At 33.1% G+C, this 18,385-nt stretch overlaps 1 protein-coding gene across 1 annotated transcript in view; it reads right to left on the reverse strand.

Annotated features, from left to right (window-relative positions):
- The window catches only part of LOC126770698 (uncharacterized), a 234,614-nt gene that overhangs the window by 90,552 nt on the left and 125,677 nt on the right, over nucleotides 1–18,385 (reverse strand). The window lies entirely within an intron of this gene.

Here is an 18,385-nt window from a genome sequence, read left to right on the forward strand (position 1 = left end):
TTTCCCAATTATAATATAAATATAAAAAATCATATTATTTAATAAATAATTATTTCTGTACTTAACCAACCAAACCAAAAAATAACTGATCGAGTAAGTGTCAATTATCATATTATCCGTCTTTATTCAATACTCAGGGATGGATTTTTTTTTTTCAAATTAAAATAAACCGTCAGTCTATTAATAAAAAGTAACTACTTAGTAACTTTAAACATAATATAACGATTTATCGTTATATTATGTTTAAAGACACACACGTGAGAAATCCTCTAGTTTTCTACCCTTATTCCACTTTTAGTGACAAATTATTCTTTTTGACGAATAATATAACTAAGTTAAGATGATTTTTTTTAATTTTTTTTATAGAATAGGAAGACGAGCATATGGGCCACCTGATGGTAATTGGTCACCAACGCCCATAGACAATGGCATTGTAAGAAATGTTAACCATCGCTTACATCACCAATGCGCCACCAACCTTGGTAACTAAGATGTTATGTCCCTTGAGCCTGTAATAACACTGGCTCACTCACCCTTCAAACTGGAACACAACAATACCAAGTACTGCTGTTTTGCGGTAAAATATCTGATTAGTGGCTGGTATCTACCGACGAGCTTGCACAAAGCTCTACCACTAGTAATCATTTTTGAATCGTCAGTATATTAACTCTATCTTCGTTTCATCTTTAGCAAGAAGAAACGGTAATAGAAATATCAAAATCGGTTCAAGATCGAACAAGATATCGTGTAACATACCCACGAATACAAAGGAAGCCGTAAACACGACCTCCTTTATTTTGAGGTCGGTTAAAAATGAATGTGAAAGAAATAACTTCCCACCATTGTATGTTCAGTGCGGGTCAAATCACACCTGAAAGTTATCATAAATTTTTTTATTGTTAATCGGGGTTAAGAAGCAAGGTATTCAATTCGGGCTTCACGAGGCCTCTCCGCGAGTCGAATATTGAAAACGACAATTGTATTACAAGGGTAGATGTAAAGGGATTGTTATTCAGTAAAGCATTACTCATATAAATCGGAAACGTACATACGTAATGTATGTATTTTTCAACTTAATACGTATACATATCATTTATTTATTTCGGTGAAATTGACGACTTTAGCGAGCTGATGCTTAGTTGACAGATTAAAAATGTTACGACTTTGTATTTGAAATTATCATAAGAAGTATAATGCTGAATTATTATTTTAACAGAATTTTGAAAGCTTAAATTCAGTTCAAAGTTAAAATCAATATATCGTAGGTATAACTGTATTATATTTCCAAGGGTTGTGCATGCTCAAAAACATCACGGTAGCGTGCGCAAGCGATCCCGTAGCGCTCCTTGTTAAGACGGAAAGGGTACCGCTGGTTTTTTAGTGGTGTTCCGAAATATACAAGAATAAACTTTTATCGATAGAAAATATCACTCGTAATGCTGTACGTTATTGAGACAAATACTAGATAATTAATTAAATTTTCAAATAATCTTGGGCCCATACTTTACACATATATTACATTCTTAAATCACTGCTGCGCTGTTGAGACAACATGACTACGGAAAATGATTGACAGCTATGTATAAGTATGAATTAATATCATTCTATACATAAAAGAAGGATACCATTTTCTCCAAAATAATTTGTAAAATAAATGCAAAAAAAAATGCAACACAAAATGAACAAATGTAATACTGTTGTTGAAGAATAGAAAAAGCAAGCAAGCAAGAGAGGGCCGTAAAAGGGACGCGCGGGTGAAAACTGAAGTTTTAATGCCTTTAGTTTCGTAATCCTATTGAAATTAGGGCTTTTAATAACAAATCATAAGATTTCTAGTTTTTATAAGATTTCTAGTTTCAGGGAGCTTCGGCGCACCTTGGGAGAGGCCTATGTTCAGCCACTGCTGAACATAGGCCTCTCAACGACGATTGGCTGTTGATTGATTGATTGATATTATATATGGTTACACCTTTAATATTTATATAATTTAATCACGATCACGGTGGTCGACCTTAACGGAAGCTGGTAGACTGCGAGGAGATATTATAATTTACAGGAGCTTCAAAAAACACACATGAAGAGTGGGATGCCTGATGGTCAGTGGTCACAAATATTAACCAAACATTACATTGACAATGGGCTACTAACCTTCTGAACTAAGTAACTTCTGAACTAATATATTCCATGTCCCTGTAGTTACACTGACTTACTGCGCCGTGTGCTTGTAGTTAATGTTGGAACACAACAATATTAGGTATTGTTCCTTCGCGGTACCACCAATTTCTATTTTGTCACTCTCATAATCCGATGGGATTGTAATCGTACAAAAACATAGAGAGCTTAAAAATCAGATGTGTTACCAACAGCTTTGCGTGGTTTTTGAGCCATGGGAGTGTAAGTACTGCACTTCCAAACTCTGGGCTGCTACTGAGATTTTTTGATAAAAAACTTAATATTATATATTTTTTAGCGTAGAACCTTTGATTGAGAAAAAAAATATCTTTTTTCAGCTAGTTATTGTATAAATCAAACCTTATACATATAATGAAGAGTTATTAGTAAGTCTGAATTCAAATTATTAACAAAAATTATTAGATTTCATAATCATCGGTTTTTAATAGTTTTTAACTCGTAGCAAAATACCATAGCACTGAATTACATCCTCTAAAAGCAACTGTCAAAAATTTCCATATAAATTTCTTCACAGTATAATTTTAATTAATCACTTACAAATATACAAAATAAACGAAATTTTCAGTTTTACCCCGCAGCTTCCGACGGAGGCAATTACTGAATTAAGTGCAACTTGCTTTACGAGATGAATTTTCGCGTGACTCATTTCCAAGCTTGGTTTTCAGTTTTCGTAGTACAATATCTTACTAATTACCCAACCCATTCTAACCCCTCCCATTTTAACCCGTGGATGTCTTAAGAATTGTCTATTAATATAGGAAGACGGATTAGCTAATGGACTACCCGATGATTACTATCAATATAATTTCTATCAATGTTCCATGCGCCATAAGCCATGGGGACTAAGATGTTTACCAAAAATAAAATTTAATCGATCATGTGTCCTTAAATAAAAGTCAGCTAGTGTTATACACTACATGTGTAAATAAAATGCAATATATAATTGATTTTACAACATATAGTTTTTAATTTAAATCTTAAGTATTCCGTAGATTATTTAATTAATAGCTTAACTTAAGTAAGCGTAATGTTCATTGTTGGTGTCAAAACGTACATTAATGTGCAAACAGCAGTTTACGCTTCCAGTGCGATGCTCGGGAAGCTGCATATGATAATTCGTGTTCATAAACACATTGCTATATGCACTAAATTAATTAAATGTTATTTAAAAATTAAATACATTGCACATATAATTACATAGTAATAATACTAATAATAATATCCTGGGACATTATTCACACACGGCCATCTGATTCCAAACTAAGTAGAGCTTGTGCTATGTATATATGCTTGTGCATATATTATTGAAAAATTTTATGAACATTCTTGTGTTCACAAGCTCATAATTAGATTCAAAAACTGGTGCCTATTTTATCTAGCTGCGATGACGGAAACCAGAAGTTGCTTATGAAATAATGCGCTAAAAAATTATATACTAATACTTGTATTCTAAGCGGGCAAGACCGCGGAAAACGCTGGTTACATTAAAATTAACTATTACACTTATATACATTATATTTTTGCATTTTAAACATGAAACCTTTACCTTATAGTACATATGTTTATGTTGTATATCTTTAGTAAGGTATAATATACGCAATGTTATTTCGTATTAATTTTTGTATTACAAATATGTACATATATTTATGTACTGAAATGATTATCAAAAAAATTTCCAAATCCTATTAAAGAAATTCGTTTCATCTTATCTATAGCTTCTATTGAAGATTGCAAGTATGATAATAATTAATGGAGTTCGCGAAGAATGTCTGAAGTTTTAAACTTTCCTCAGTGATGAATAAGCGCACTACACACCGCAGTGATTGTATCAAAGCATCAACTCGATCATCTATCAAAGTTAAACTCTCTAACTCACAGCGGGAGGATATAATTACTATCATAACATAATTTAAGGGATAAAATGTTTCTATTTGGCCCCTGAGACTACCCTCGCAATTTTATATGCATATAAAATATACTTTTAAAATACAAATATTTTATATGTTTTTATAATTATATTTTATTTATACAGCTGACCTATTAAGGATGGTACCAAATTGCATATATTGTTTTCATCCGAATGACACACTTGAATCGATACGAAAATCGGTATAAATCGTCTTTCTAAATTTGTTTATACATACACACTGACTTAGTAACTACATTTAGGTAAGGCGTGTAGAATATGTAATTTTCAGGCACAGTATTAACATTATACTCGTAAAACATGTACTTAAGGTGTTCACGCTCACACGTTCGTATAAAGCATATTAAGTTAACATTTTATTTACTATGGTGCCAAAAGATGATTACCTTAAAATGAATATTACAAATCAATATGTATAATGTTTGTTGAAGAGTCTCATTCGGAGTGCAATTAAGCGCAAAGAAACCTGCGCTTCATCGCTAGAATAAAACGGATAAAATTGTAAAAGAGTTCTATTGTTGTTCTTTATTATTTTTATACATTATTTTGTTTTGACATAACTTTGTCTAACCTGCTTGACTTTGGCAATTATTCAATTTTAATCACATGTTAAAAAGTAATTAATAGGACGATAAAAAGCGTGGTGTTAGTGTTTGACGGTTATCAGTCATTTAATTAAGAAAAGTACAGTGTTTAATTGACAAAGTGTAATAGCTGGATGCTGAAAGTCATGGTATCGAAATTAACATACTGCAGCGCCATCTGGTGGTGAGTCACAAAAAGGAGAGCGTGCAAAACTTATTCATGACGAATCAAAATATATTTATGTAGCAAATTTCACGGTGATCGGTCAAACGGTATCGAAGTCTATTAATCTAAATCATATATACCAACATGATTTTTTTCATTTTTCACCCCAACTTGTATGTACTTCGATCAATAGCTTTTTCAGATCACTTCAAATTTGGATTCCTGCCAGCTAATTTATTAACGAGATGAAATTTACTCGCTGCTGGGCGAGCGTGAACGTATGTTAATATCAATTTCGTGCGAGACGTCTCGGAGGAGCTTTTAAATATAACGTTATAATTACACGAAGCCCTTGTGAAGGTCAAGGCTTATGACATAAGCTAATTTTTTGGATATTTTAATCAGAATATAAAAATTTAAATGATAAATACAGATGCGGGTGTATACGAAAATGAATAACTACTGTATCTTGTCTGTAACATGACGATTCAAAAGTGCCCTTAAAGAATTATTTCATGTACTAATATACTGACCTCCACGTCACATGGATACAACTAGGTATAATTTTTTTTACACTATAGTGCAGGTGTATGAGTGCGAATACAAGTGCATTTTTATGAGGGTTGAAAACTATTCTAATCTTCCAATCTGACACAATCGGAAAGAGTTCAGCCGTACAACCAACCGCCGGCTTTTAATTTGAATATTTTAATTGAATAGGGGTCAAACGAGCATGAGGCTCATCTGATGGAAACAGTCTTCCACCGCCCATGGACATTTGAAATATCGGAGAACATGTGTTGCAGGCCTTTTAGGAAGACGGGAAAACATCCGGGATATCAACCCAAGACTCTGGGTCTGCAGCCCTATATGCTAGCTACTAAACTAACGAGTCAATTGTAAATATATATAAAATAAGTGTAACGGAAATTAGGTAAATGAAACAAAAACACAAAGTTACAAGACATATTCAAATCTCTCACAAATTACAAGTAACATACGATTCGTATTACATACTAACTAAGTGTGGTACGAATGTATAAAATATATTTGTATAAAACAATGGATATTTCGGTGCTTTAAAAGTAGCCAGAAGAAAAGCGAGGTTGGCTTTGTATTCAACACAACAGACGTTCTTTCCTTGCAGTTAAATACAGCAAAATAAAATTATATTGTACTGTTTGGTTTAAAACGCTGTTATATTTTTGCGGTAAATCTATTTTTGGTGCGATGTTAGTACAGTTTCATTTTTTTTTGAAATAGGTAGGCGGACGAGCATATGGGCTACCTGATGGTAAGTGGTCACCAACGCCCATAAACGTTGGTAGTGTAAGAAATGTTTACCACCGCTTACATCGCCAATGCGCACCAACCTTGCAAACTAAAATGTTATGTGATGGTCCTTGTGCCTGTAAATACACTAATTAACTCACCCTTCAAGCCGGAACACAACAATACCAAGTACTACTGTTTTGCGGTAGAATATTTGATGAGTGGGTGGTACCTACCCAGACGAGCGTGCGCAAAGCCCTACCACCGTCATTGTCAAATTTTCATGCGACATTTCAAAATGAAAAGTTGTACACACTGGATAGTCCCACAGATAGACATGGAGTCCCACTATACTTGTATACTGTAAGTGCGTTGTTTTGTCCTGCTTTTAAGGTATTGCTGTTATTTCTATTTTCCGCTCCAATGAAGCGAAGCATTCGCGTTGCTTCTGTCAAGAGTGAAGACAAGACCTAGTAGTCGAAGAGATCAAACCAGCGAGATTAATGTCGTCAAGCTGTTCGTATTGAGCTGTAGCTTATAATGTACAGATAGAGAATATTTTCTTAATTTATTTTTCGTTCCACATATATTTTAATCAAATTTTCCATTTAACGATTGTAGCCTTTTAATTTTCTTAGCTAGTGGCAGTCGCCGCAATCTCATGTCAGCCACAATTAACGCGTTAATCAAAATGGCCGCAAGATATTCAATTAAGAGTAGCTATGTCACTATTTTCTGGAGTATAATTAAGGTAAATGCCAACCCGTTTTATTAAAAACCCACTCATGGTTTGTTTGTGCTGTATACATAGACAGGTAGACTAAGATTTAACTATACATTTATTTAGATAACATTATCAAAAATTTTTATTATTTTATAATTATTGATATAAAATTGAGTTAAAAAACGGAGTTAGTATTGTCTAAGTATTATTACCTATTTCGATTCGTGACTTAATAAATGTAAGTTAACCTTTAAATTAACAATCGCTATACAAAATATGATATACCTACTTATAAATATAATAAGCGAATATTAAAGATAAAGATAAGAAAATGTCCTTTACTTCTTCGCCGGTATTTTAAATTAAGGATTTTTTTTAGAACCGATATAGACAGACAAATAATTAATAAGGAGAATTTTTGCATATACAAAAGACATGAGCTTATTAAATCAGCAGTACAAACTACAAAGATCAAATATTCCGACAAAAACTTGTTTTTTATAACAATAACTCGTATTTATGTCGTACAGAAACTAAAAGCTTTCCTCGTATTTATTCAATATCGGTAGTATATAATAAGCCGAGATGGCCCAGTGGTTAGAAAACGTGACTCTTAACCGATGATCGTGGGTTCAAACCCGGGAAAGCACCATTGAATTTTCATGTGCTTAATTTCTGTTTATAGTTCTACACCTCGTGCTTGACGGTGAAGAAAAACATCGTAAGGATCGAATTGAACTGTGGACCTCCGGGTCTGCAGACCCACTATCCCAACTTACATCAAGCCACGAAGACCAACGAGGTAGTTGTAGATAAGAAGGAATACTGTGTGGGCAAATAAGTTTTTAAATTTAACGTTCCTTTCCTATTTTGTGACTTATCTATAAAAGATAGATATATGATGTAAATGCGGACTTTTTTGTAGGATCTGCAATAGAGGATTACTCGTATATTAATTCTGTACCTATTTACTCATGGTAAGCCGTATCAGCATCATAATTACAATTATATTTATTAATGTACTAAATGTACACTAAAACCTCACCAACCATTTAAATATGTAAAAATATACATACGTATATACCGCTCAATAACGATAAATCTAAATCGTAAATTGAGATTCTATTTACAGCTATTGAATCAACGAAAATTCATGCATTGATACGTACTCAAAGCAACACCAACATTTTATAAATGTGATATAAAAGAAAAATCACCTATATTTCCATTCGTTCTCCACGGTTCCCATTCAATTTCGAATTGAATCCGACTCACGCGTATCCCATGTAAATGTTCTCAAATACAATTCGTACGTCTGAGTGTTCGTGGAACGGTCCGAGACTAGAGTTTGATGTAGTGTGGTATGCGGCGTCGATGATTTTACACCGATCATAACCAATTCCATCAATCGCTTTATAACCGTCGGATATTCGCTCGGGAGCGTTGACCGATCAACTGGCTGATGTAACGTATGGAATTCGATTTATTTCATCGATTTCCAGGAAATTTTCACTATTGGCAGACGATTTCCTTTTTTAAATGTAACTTTGCTAAGTTTGGGTAGCAATTGCCAAGTTTGACTTTCATTTAAATTATTCAACAAAACATAGTAAATAAATAAATATGATAATAAGCATAAAAGAGGATTATGTTATATGTAGAAATACAGTTTCACCAAAGAATATAAATATTGTATTTATATTCAGAGAAGTATAGACAGATCGAAATCACTTTTACTGATTATTACCCTCTTTATAAGACAATGCTCTTTTAAAATATTTCTTATTCACAAAAGTCTATTTAGAAATACAAAAAAATATAAAATGAAAAAGGAACAACGAAAATGAAGAGTAAACCAAAGAAATACCGTCTTTTGCTGACTAGAAACGGAACTAATAACGCAAACAAATCGTCTCCTTTATAAAACTTTCCTCACGTTTTGAGTCTTTGTATAATAAAAAAAGTATTAAACGTATTCATGTTTCCTCGCAAAAGACCTCCTCAGTGCTCATGGTAGCGATATTGGTTTTTTTTATTTTTCACCTTGGGAATGCTTTATTGGAATCTGATATGAAATGTTATTAATAACAGACAATGGATAATTTCGCCAAATCAAACTTTTGTTTTTTGAAAGTGAATTTAAATATGTTTATAGTTTGTTTATAAACTTGTCTCCGTGCATTTACCATTCTGTCTCTCATAAATCAACGGGAAAGCAATCCGAGACGACCGCGGAGTTCGGGCGCAGGACCAACGGATTTACGTAGAATATCTCGAGAGTAGCTTTAGAGTTTTTATATGGCCTGACCCGGCGTTGCAATCCAGGACTTCGAATTCTGCAACTTTATAAGCTAGCTATTACACCAACGAGATAATGCATATTTTATTGCAGATTTAGAACCAAACTAGCTACCCGTCCCTGCCTCGCCCGGGTAGAATTAAAGTCTACATAGAACGTTTATATCGTAAAACATACATATGACTCTATTGGTTTGCACTTTGCACGCCAGTAAAGCTTCCAATCGGCATGATTTTTTTCCAACATCTTCAACAATCTTAGCCATACAATTTACGTCCCGACTTATCACTATACCCATTAGTGAAAACCCTATGAAAATGTGTTTAATGGTTTTCAGTTAATCTCGTTCAAACAGATAGATGGACGAGCGGGGGGGGTGTACTTTGTTTTATAATATGTAACGGTGGAATCAAAAGGAAAACAATAGGGTAACATTATATATATAGTCCCATGTCTAAGGACACAACAACAAAGTTTTAGCGTTCTGTAATCATCCTGTTCATCATCCATCAGCATTATATTGTGTAAATAGGTGTGTTGTTTTCTCATGACAAAAGTAAAATTGTGCATATTTCGGCAAACATTTCTGAAGCTGCACGTCGGCCCTTACAATACTGTGAATACATTATTATTCTGAATGCGAATTATTTGTCCGCGAAGTGCACTCGGCTCACAACTAACATATTTCGTTCCTTGGGTCTCTTGTATACTACATACATAACTTTTACATTGAAATGTAACCGCGCGACATTCTTGTAAATAAAGCTTCTTTTTTATTAAAATACGATATCTTTATCTGGTTCTGGTTTGTAAAAATATCGAGTAACTTGCTCTTACTTTAGTCTTCAGAATCAGTTCTTACTTTATAAACAATAAAGGTCCCACTGTATGTGCACAACATTTATGTTTCAAATATAATGGTTGTATAATCTTTGAGTATGTTTGTTTGTCTGGTTTGAGACTGAGCACAGACTGAGTTGCAAACAAACCATTACAGCAGATACGATGCCAGGGCTTGGCAGTTGAAGCTACGTTTACCGCGTGGCAGCTAAACTATACAGTACGCGTTCATACTCCTGTTGGTTCTAAGAAAATGTCAGTTGTTTGGCTAAATGCAAAAGTAAAATGTGTTTTAAGTCAGTGAGTTGATATTTGTTCTCGTCCGTAGTAATTATTTAATTGTATTTTTAACATAGTCTAGATGACGTGTGCACTACAACGAAAACAACAACGACCAAACAAGATAAAGATAAACAGATTATAATAAAAAAACAGTTGTAAGTAATTACTGAAATATTTGACTTTTTTGCTTTACAGCATAATTAGCATTAAAATATTAGATACAATACTGACGACACTTCCGCGGACTTTTGCTTTAGTTTGTGATTTTCGCTAACGCAAACCATGAAAAAACCGGTCGCTAGTAAAAACAAATTACTCTCCATTTGCGTGGAAGTCACTTTTAGGGATATAATCCCGCTCTTTGTTGTTCATCTGGTACATTGAAGCTTAGAATATTTAATCAATTGATTCTTATTGAGAAGGTCTTTAAAGACCAGTCAATAAACAGATGAAAAGAATTTATATCCTTTACATTAACTACATAATGAACGAATAGATGTAAATAAAACCAATATTTTGCAATAATGGGAGGTTGTGCGAACATTGGCATTCGTGTTTAGGATTTTTCATGAGGATAAGTTAAACTTGTGTGCTGGCTCCCAAAGGACCGTTTCCAATCAAACTGTGTGAGAGTGTATTTTTTCTACAAATAAGTATATAGATAATATAATTATACTGTGTACTTCAGTGTGCCATTAAACAAGTTTACTGATCCTGGAGTGTTTTATGTAATAGGCCTCGACTCTAGACTTAATCATACTTTTATAGTCCACGTTGATGTATGTTTATATAACTTCTATTAAAATACCTCGTTCGTCTATTAGCTTGTGTTATCAATTAATACTTGCGGTGCTACATATACGGCTAGTTCGGGTACATCTTGATGATTATTTATAAGTATACATTAAAACTTCTGTTTAACAATTTAATTAGTAATTTCATAATCAAATAAATAGTTGATTCATATTTGTTTATACTTGGAACATTTTATTATATATTATTCTATTTATTAATGGCGCCTTCTGCTTGTCAGCTTCCGACGCAATTAATAAATAGTGCTTATTGTTTATTTATATTTTCTCAAATTATGTCGATTAATCAATGCTATTATAATTTTGTTTTATTATGTATAATGTAAGGATTAAGCTACTAGAATCTTATTTTACTGATCTGGCTAGGTTATCTGCTGCTTATCAACTTCCGGTGTAATATATTAATCTTTAATATTTAATGTTACATAATCCTGTATTATTAAATAATATTTGTCCGTAAATAATCATTAGAATAATTAAGATAAACAATGTTTAATATTATCTTTTAAGTTTGTAAATCTAGTATTAAATTAGGTCAAGATGTTTTTGTATAAATACCGCCAGTTTAAATATATCGGGCATTGGTATTGTAACCGTTGTAACGAGCATTACAAGTGTTTTCTTATATAACGTATCGTCATTTTCGCCGCCACCCTGGTAATCCACCTTCTATACTTCAGAAGTGGGATAATGTCTGGCCCATATATCGACGGACTTGGTACGAAGAAAAGGAGACGCTGCGAGAACGCTGTACTCGACAGCGACGAATCATCAAGTTTTTTTTTCTTCATCCGATGACGAAGAGATCTTGGAGAAACACAGGCGATATAAGAAGCGGCGTGTCACCCAAACCGATGCGGAGGTTATTCCAATGTTCCGACCGGATGAAAAATCTAGCAACGTCAAGGGATGGTTGCATAAGATCGACCAATTGGGCGACGTGTACGGATGGGACAACAAAGATCGACAGTTCATCATGCAGATACGTCTTCGAGGGTCGGCTAGAGACTGGTATGACGATCTGGATGACTATGACCTCACATGGATGGAGTGGAAGGACGCTTTAGGGACCGCGTTCCCACGTTCTACTGACTTTGTGGATCTACTTGAATCTATGCTTGCTAGAAAGAAAACGAATACGGAAACTATGACAAAATATTTCCACGAGAAGGTTTCCTTATTAAAAAAATGCAATATCATTGGCGAGTCTGCAATTTCGTGCATAATTCGCGGTCTACCCATGGAAATAAGAGCCAACGCGAAAGCTTTCCAATGCAGTACACCACAGCAACTATACTACGGGTATTTGTCGTCATTGGAAAACTACAGACAAATTGAAGCCAGCCATCCGCGACCGACTACCACGTGGCGAAGAGCGGACGCCGTTGCTACAATTGCAAGAGGGAGTGACTTTCAACCGAAGAAATGTTACGCCTGTCGAAGAGAAGGTCATGAAGCAAAGGACTGCAAGGTGCCACGCTGCGAGGTGTGCCATCGCCCGGGTCACACGTCTGCCAGCTGCTGGCATGCGGCCAGCTCTTCACACCAAAAAGTAAGTGATGTTTTATTTACAACATACAACATATACATAGATTTGTATAAAAAGGTAGTAGCAATTAATGGTTGTAGTCTCATCGCATACATAGATACGGGCAGCAAATTAAATATTCTTACTATGGCATATGCTGATAAGCTAAAATTAAAAATTCAGCCGTCCGTTGTTACAATGAGAGGTTTTGGAGGTGCACATTCGACCTCTTTGGGAACATCCCACGTGGATGTTCACATAGACAATGTTGTTCTAAGTGGATTCGTAGAATTAACCAATTACGATGTAGCTGATAGATTTAATAATCGGACAATCAATGATAAATCAACCTAATATCAGTTTAATTATATCACAAAATTCTGTTAAATTTATTGGTAGTAGTGATACTTTTAATAGTACTCTTAGTGATATAAAACTATGTGATACAGACTTTATAACAAAATTTCCAGTGTATTTGAGACACAGTTGTATAATACCACAACAAAGTGCTGCTTTGGTGCAAGTTTATCTCGATACTAATAGTAATGAAACATATCTTGTGAGTTCTGTATATGTTGAGTTAGGCTGTATGTCCTATGTAATTTTAGGGGGACTTGTAAGGTCGAAAGATTGCTTTTTAAAAATAATTAATATCGGAAACGAAGTTATTGAATGGGAACCGAATAGACTAATAGCACGCGCGGAAATTGTTACTAATAAACATGACAGTTTACAAAGTTATGAGATTTATAGAACAAAACTTGTGCAGAACAAATATTGTATTGAGAAAAATAAACTGTTATACAAAATATTTATCCATTCTTTCTATCCGATAAAAAAAAATCAAACTACTTTAGGATACAGGTTGTATAAATTACATTAAATAAAAGCCGGGTGCTGTGTAATAAAAAAAAAAAAGAGATATAGGATAAATTGAAGCTGTGTGATGTAGAACAAATAAAAGCTGTGTGATATAGGATAAATTAAAGCTGTGTGATGTAGAACAAATAAAAGCTGTGTGATGTTGGACAAATAAAAGCTGTGTGATGTAGGACAAATAAAAGCTGTGTGATGTAGGATAAATTGAAGCTGTGTGATGTAGATCAAATAAAAGCTGTGTGATATAGGATAAATAAAAACTGTGTGAAGGAGGACGAATAAAAGTTGTGTTATCTAGGATAAATAAAAGTTGTATACTTAAATTAGATAATACAAGATTTAATTACGGCTTAGACATGTCAACTTCAGGTGCCGTACAGCAGCGACAAACCAGGCGCCAATAGCAGCGCTGATCGCCGTGGGACACGGCATACACAGGATGGCCGAATGTTATCAATTAATACTTGCGGTGCTACATATACGGCTAGTTCGGGTACATCTTGATGATTATTTATAAGTATACATTAAAACTTCTGTTTAACAATTTAATTAGTAATTTCATAATCAAATAAATAGTTGATTCATATTTGTTTATACTTGGAACATTTTATTATATATTATTCTATTTATTAATGGCGCCTTCTGCTTGTCAGCTTCCGACGCAATTAATAAATAGTGCTTATTGTTTATTTATATTTTCTCAAATTATGTCGATTAATCAATGCTATTATAATTTTGTTTTATTATGTATAATGTAAGGATTAAGCTACTAGAATCTTATTTTACTGATCTGGCTAGGTTATCTGCTGCTTATCAACTTCCGGTGTAATATATTAATCTTTAATATTTAATGTTACATAATCCTGTATTATTAAATAATATTTGTCCGTAAATAATCATTAGAATAATTAAGATAAACAATGTTTAATATTATCTTTTAAGTTTGTAAATCTAGTATTAAATTAGGTCAAGATGTTTTTGTATAAATACCGCCAGTTTAAATATATCGGGCATTGGTATTGTAACCGTTGTAACGAGCATTACAAGTGTTTTCTTATATAACGTATCGTCATTTTCGCCGCCACCCTGGTAATCCACCTTCTATACTTGCTTATTCTGATGTCACTAATTTTGAGTCAGGCCACTTAAAAAATATTATTTCAACTTTTGAATCATCACATACGTATTATTTGTTGTAACCATCCGTTCAGTTAGTAAGTTCTGAAAATTATCAGCAATTAACTTACGTTTAACTTATGCAAAATAAACAATTTAAAATTGTCTGCAAGACATGCTTAAGTAAGTTAATTACGAAAATCTATTCTTATGACTTTTTCCAACAGTTTAGTACGCGTGTGTTTCTGAATAAAAGTATTTTGTTGTAAGTATTACTCGAATTAGTATCGAACTGGGCTTAATGCTTTAAAAGTACTGTAGGGTTCAAATAAATGAAAATAAAAATAAAAAGTTAAAGTAGGCATCTAGTATTCGCAATATACTCGAATATGATTTTGTTTTGCATCGCCTTTGTTATGGGTCCGCTGGGTCGGTGACTTGTCCGTAATGCTTAGCTAGGGATTATTTGTAATGCGTAGGTTAGTTTGTGAGCTCGTGTGGGTATTTGTTAAATTAATATTTTAGAACTTATGGATTTTTTTATCGTACAATTTACCTTAGGAACTGGTTATGACATTTTTAAATAACTAACTTCTGTGTAAAATTGCAAATTCATATGTTTCATTTTAGAATTTTACTTTGGGTCGGTCGTAAAATACTAAAATAACAATCCCTTTGTATTTTATCTCGACTTTCTAAAATAACGGTGCAATTTAATAATGCGATGCTTTCTTTTAGTCACATGACAATTTTCTTTTACGTATAAATATTTTAGTATTTAAAATCATACTACATCTTGAATGAAATGAATTAAAAGTTGATGAGAGTAATTTAATAAAAATCTTTGATAAGGTTTTATAAAAGTAAAATAATATTTTCAACAACAGGAATAATAATAGCGAAAACTATTACTATAATTTTTCTCGAAGAAAACATTGAAACGCCATTATTATAAAAACAATGTTCAAATTAGGACTTATTTTATATCAAGTTGCTGTTTAGATAATGTAATAACGTTATAACTAGCTCGGCGACACGTAGTTTATATTTAGTTCCTAGCTTCACTCGCCAGGTCGTTTAAGCCCCAATTAAAATGTGGACGGTCTCCGAGAAGTAAGGCTGAATAACTACAGGTGATGCACGCGCTATGCTGATGATGCTATGTTGTAAGATGGAGTAATATGATTTTTCAATGGCATGCTACTTCAGTCGAGACGAGAGCTTTTGTGGTATAAAGCTTTCTACAAATTTTTGTAAAACGTTGAACACGTAATGCAAGTCCGAATGGTTTCAGTTGACGGGTTACTGTTGTGCCGCACTCGTTGCAGAAGATAATAAAGATGTGTTAATAATAATGAGCGTTTAACTATACTGAGTTTTTTATAAATTTCATTAAAACAATTTTGACAACGGTATTATTTATTTAAAATAGTTAGGCAATGGCATGACTCACCTGATGGTAGAAGACATTGGTACTACGAATTATTAAGCAATATTAAACATCCCTTACATTGCCAATGTGCTACCAACTTTTGGAACTAAGGTGTTATATGCATTTTATCTTTAATTACATATATAAAGTCAGTAGTAGTTACATACGTTACATATAAATATTGCATAAACTAATTTTTTTGTACAAATTATCCTTTGAATTGTTATAAATCTGCTTTTTGTATTTAAGCAAAAATATGTTTTCAAATGAAAAAAAAGGTGCGAAGTGCGTGTCGGACACACGTGAAAATAGTTTCGTGCTATCACGATACAAATAAAAAGAGTGAAATATTTTTATTTACAATTATGAAAATAACAATAGAAAAGATAATGAAATAAAATAAATACATTTTTATTCGAATATTCTTATGCAAGTACTTTTAAACGAGAAGAACCGACCAGACTACCTGTCTGGTCGGTTCTTAGTAATACTAATAATAAGATTATTATTATTATTATATAGGTAATCGAAGCTTGCTTAGCGGCAGCTCGGGTAAAACCTGCGTAGTCAAGTAAATAATATAATAACATCGTTATTATACTATAATAATTAGACGAAGAAAACGTTTTTAACGGTTAAACCACGAGCGTGTTGGCGTGGTTGGTACATACTTGCCTTTCACACCGATGGTTGTGGGTTCGATTCATACCCAGGACAGACATTTTTTTTGCATGAGTCTATATAAATATGTATTTACAAAAGAAAAGTAGTATATGTAGTATATTAGTTGTCTGCTTTCCATAGTACAAGCTCTGCTTAATTTGGGATCAGATGGCCGCGTGTGAATAATGTCCAAGGATATTTATTATTATTATTATTGTTTACGTTCACCGCTAATACACGATAGTAAGTTTGAGTATAAAAAAACATTTTTAAAAATAAGTTACACTAATTTGTAGTTATTAAAAATGTTTGTTAAATTGTAGCGTCAGTCGGACAAACTGTTGCGTGTGCTGCTGCTATTCTGACTGCGTAGTTTCTTTTTTTTTTGTTTAAATTAAGTATTCCATTTCGTAGGCAATTTTTAATACTTGACATATGCAGTTTTTTTCAAAGAAAGACAAAAAAATGGAGAGAAATTCTCAATATTTTTCAATCTTTTTAAAAAAAATGATACCTCTTCTTCTTTTAATTTAATCAAACCAAGCGACTGATGCTAAGCTATACTGTTCTATGCTACGCTATAAACATATAAAGAGAACGGTTTACGTCTATGTATATATATACATAGTTTTACAGCTGGCCCGTCTTAAGATGTTAATCCTCAAAGGTCAAATGGGCACAGCGCTGAAATATGTATCTTTTGTAGAATAATTCTTTCATGAAGATTAAACAAAGTCGCTTCTCAATATTTGTTCAGTCTTTGAGGCGTTTGGATTACATTTCGAGATCTTTGTCGAAGTCGGTCGGTCGTGGGGGTTCGTTCGGTCAGCTGGGGAATACTTGTCATGATTTTGATTATTTTTTATGCAGCCTCCACAAATGCGTGGCGAACGCGAATGTAGATGATTTTTACGCAAGTTCGCAACTTGTTTTCGCTGTAAGTCAGTACTTGTACCCAATACGAGGATAAAGAATTTACGCGATTAAGAATTTCGCGAACATTGAGGAAATACAAACTCAGTAGAGTAGTGTCTATTTATTTCTTATATATACACCATTGTCGTAAGTCAAAGTAGCATTTATAACGCTATATAGAAGCTAATATTTATGCATTTAAGCTCGGTGAACGCGAGAACTAAATTGAATTAAGGCAGCGAATGATTACGCATTAAGAGAAACACGTTATTTATAATAACTTCAAATGGAAACTCGAGTAGAATTTACACTGTGATTTACGCAATAGTCTGGAAGCTGTTTTAAATAAAGCAATTTTACTAAAGTGACATAAAAATATCAGAACGAAATGTACCAGTTTGAGATTAAAATATTATATTCAGCGCTGCTGACATTTTATAACTATTCTTCGTTTATATAATGTATTTATCAAATATCATATACAGAGTTATATTACCTCGGTTACCTTCTCAGAACATTATTAATTCTTTCGCGAGAAAAGTAATTTGCTTTTACAACAGAATCCCAGAAAGCGTTTAAAAATATTTCTCGTAAAATTAAAAAAACAAATCTTGAAGTTGTTTTGTTAAAAGTTTTGTAAAAATTTGTAAATTAGTAACTTTTTCGATGTAATTAGTAACTCCTTGGGAATAAAGTGAGCGCTTTGAGGCTATTTTAAATAAAAATATAATTAAATACGCTGTATACAAAAAA

This window comes from Nymphalis io, chromosome 9, assembly GCF_905147045.1.
Source record: "Nymphalis io chromosome 9, ilAglIoxx1.1, whole genome shotgun sequence".
Taxonomy (NCBI): domain Eukaryota; kingdom Metazoa; phylum Arthropoda; class Insecta; order Lepidoptera; family Nymphalidae; genus Nymphalis; species Nymphalis io.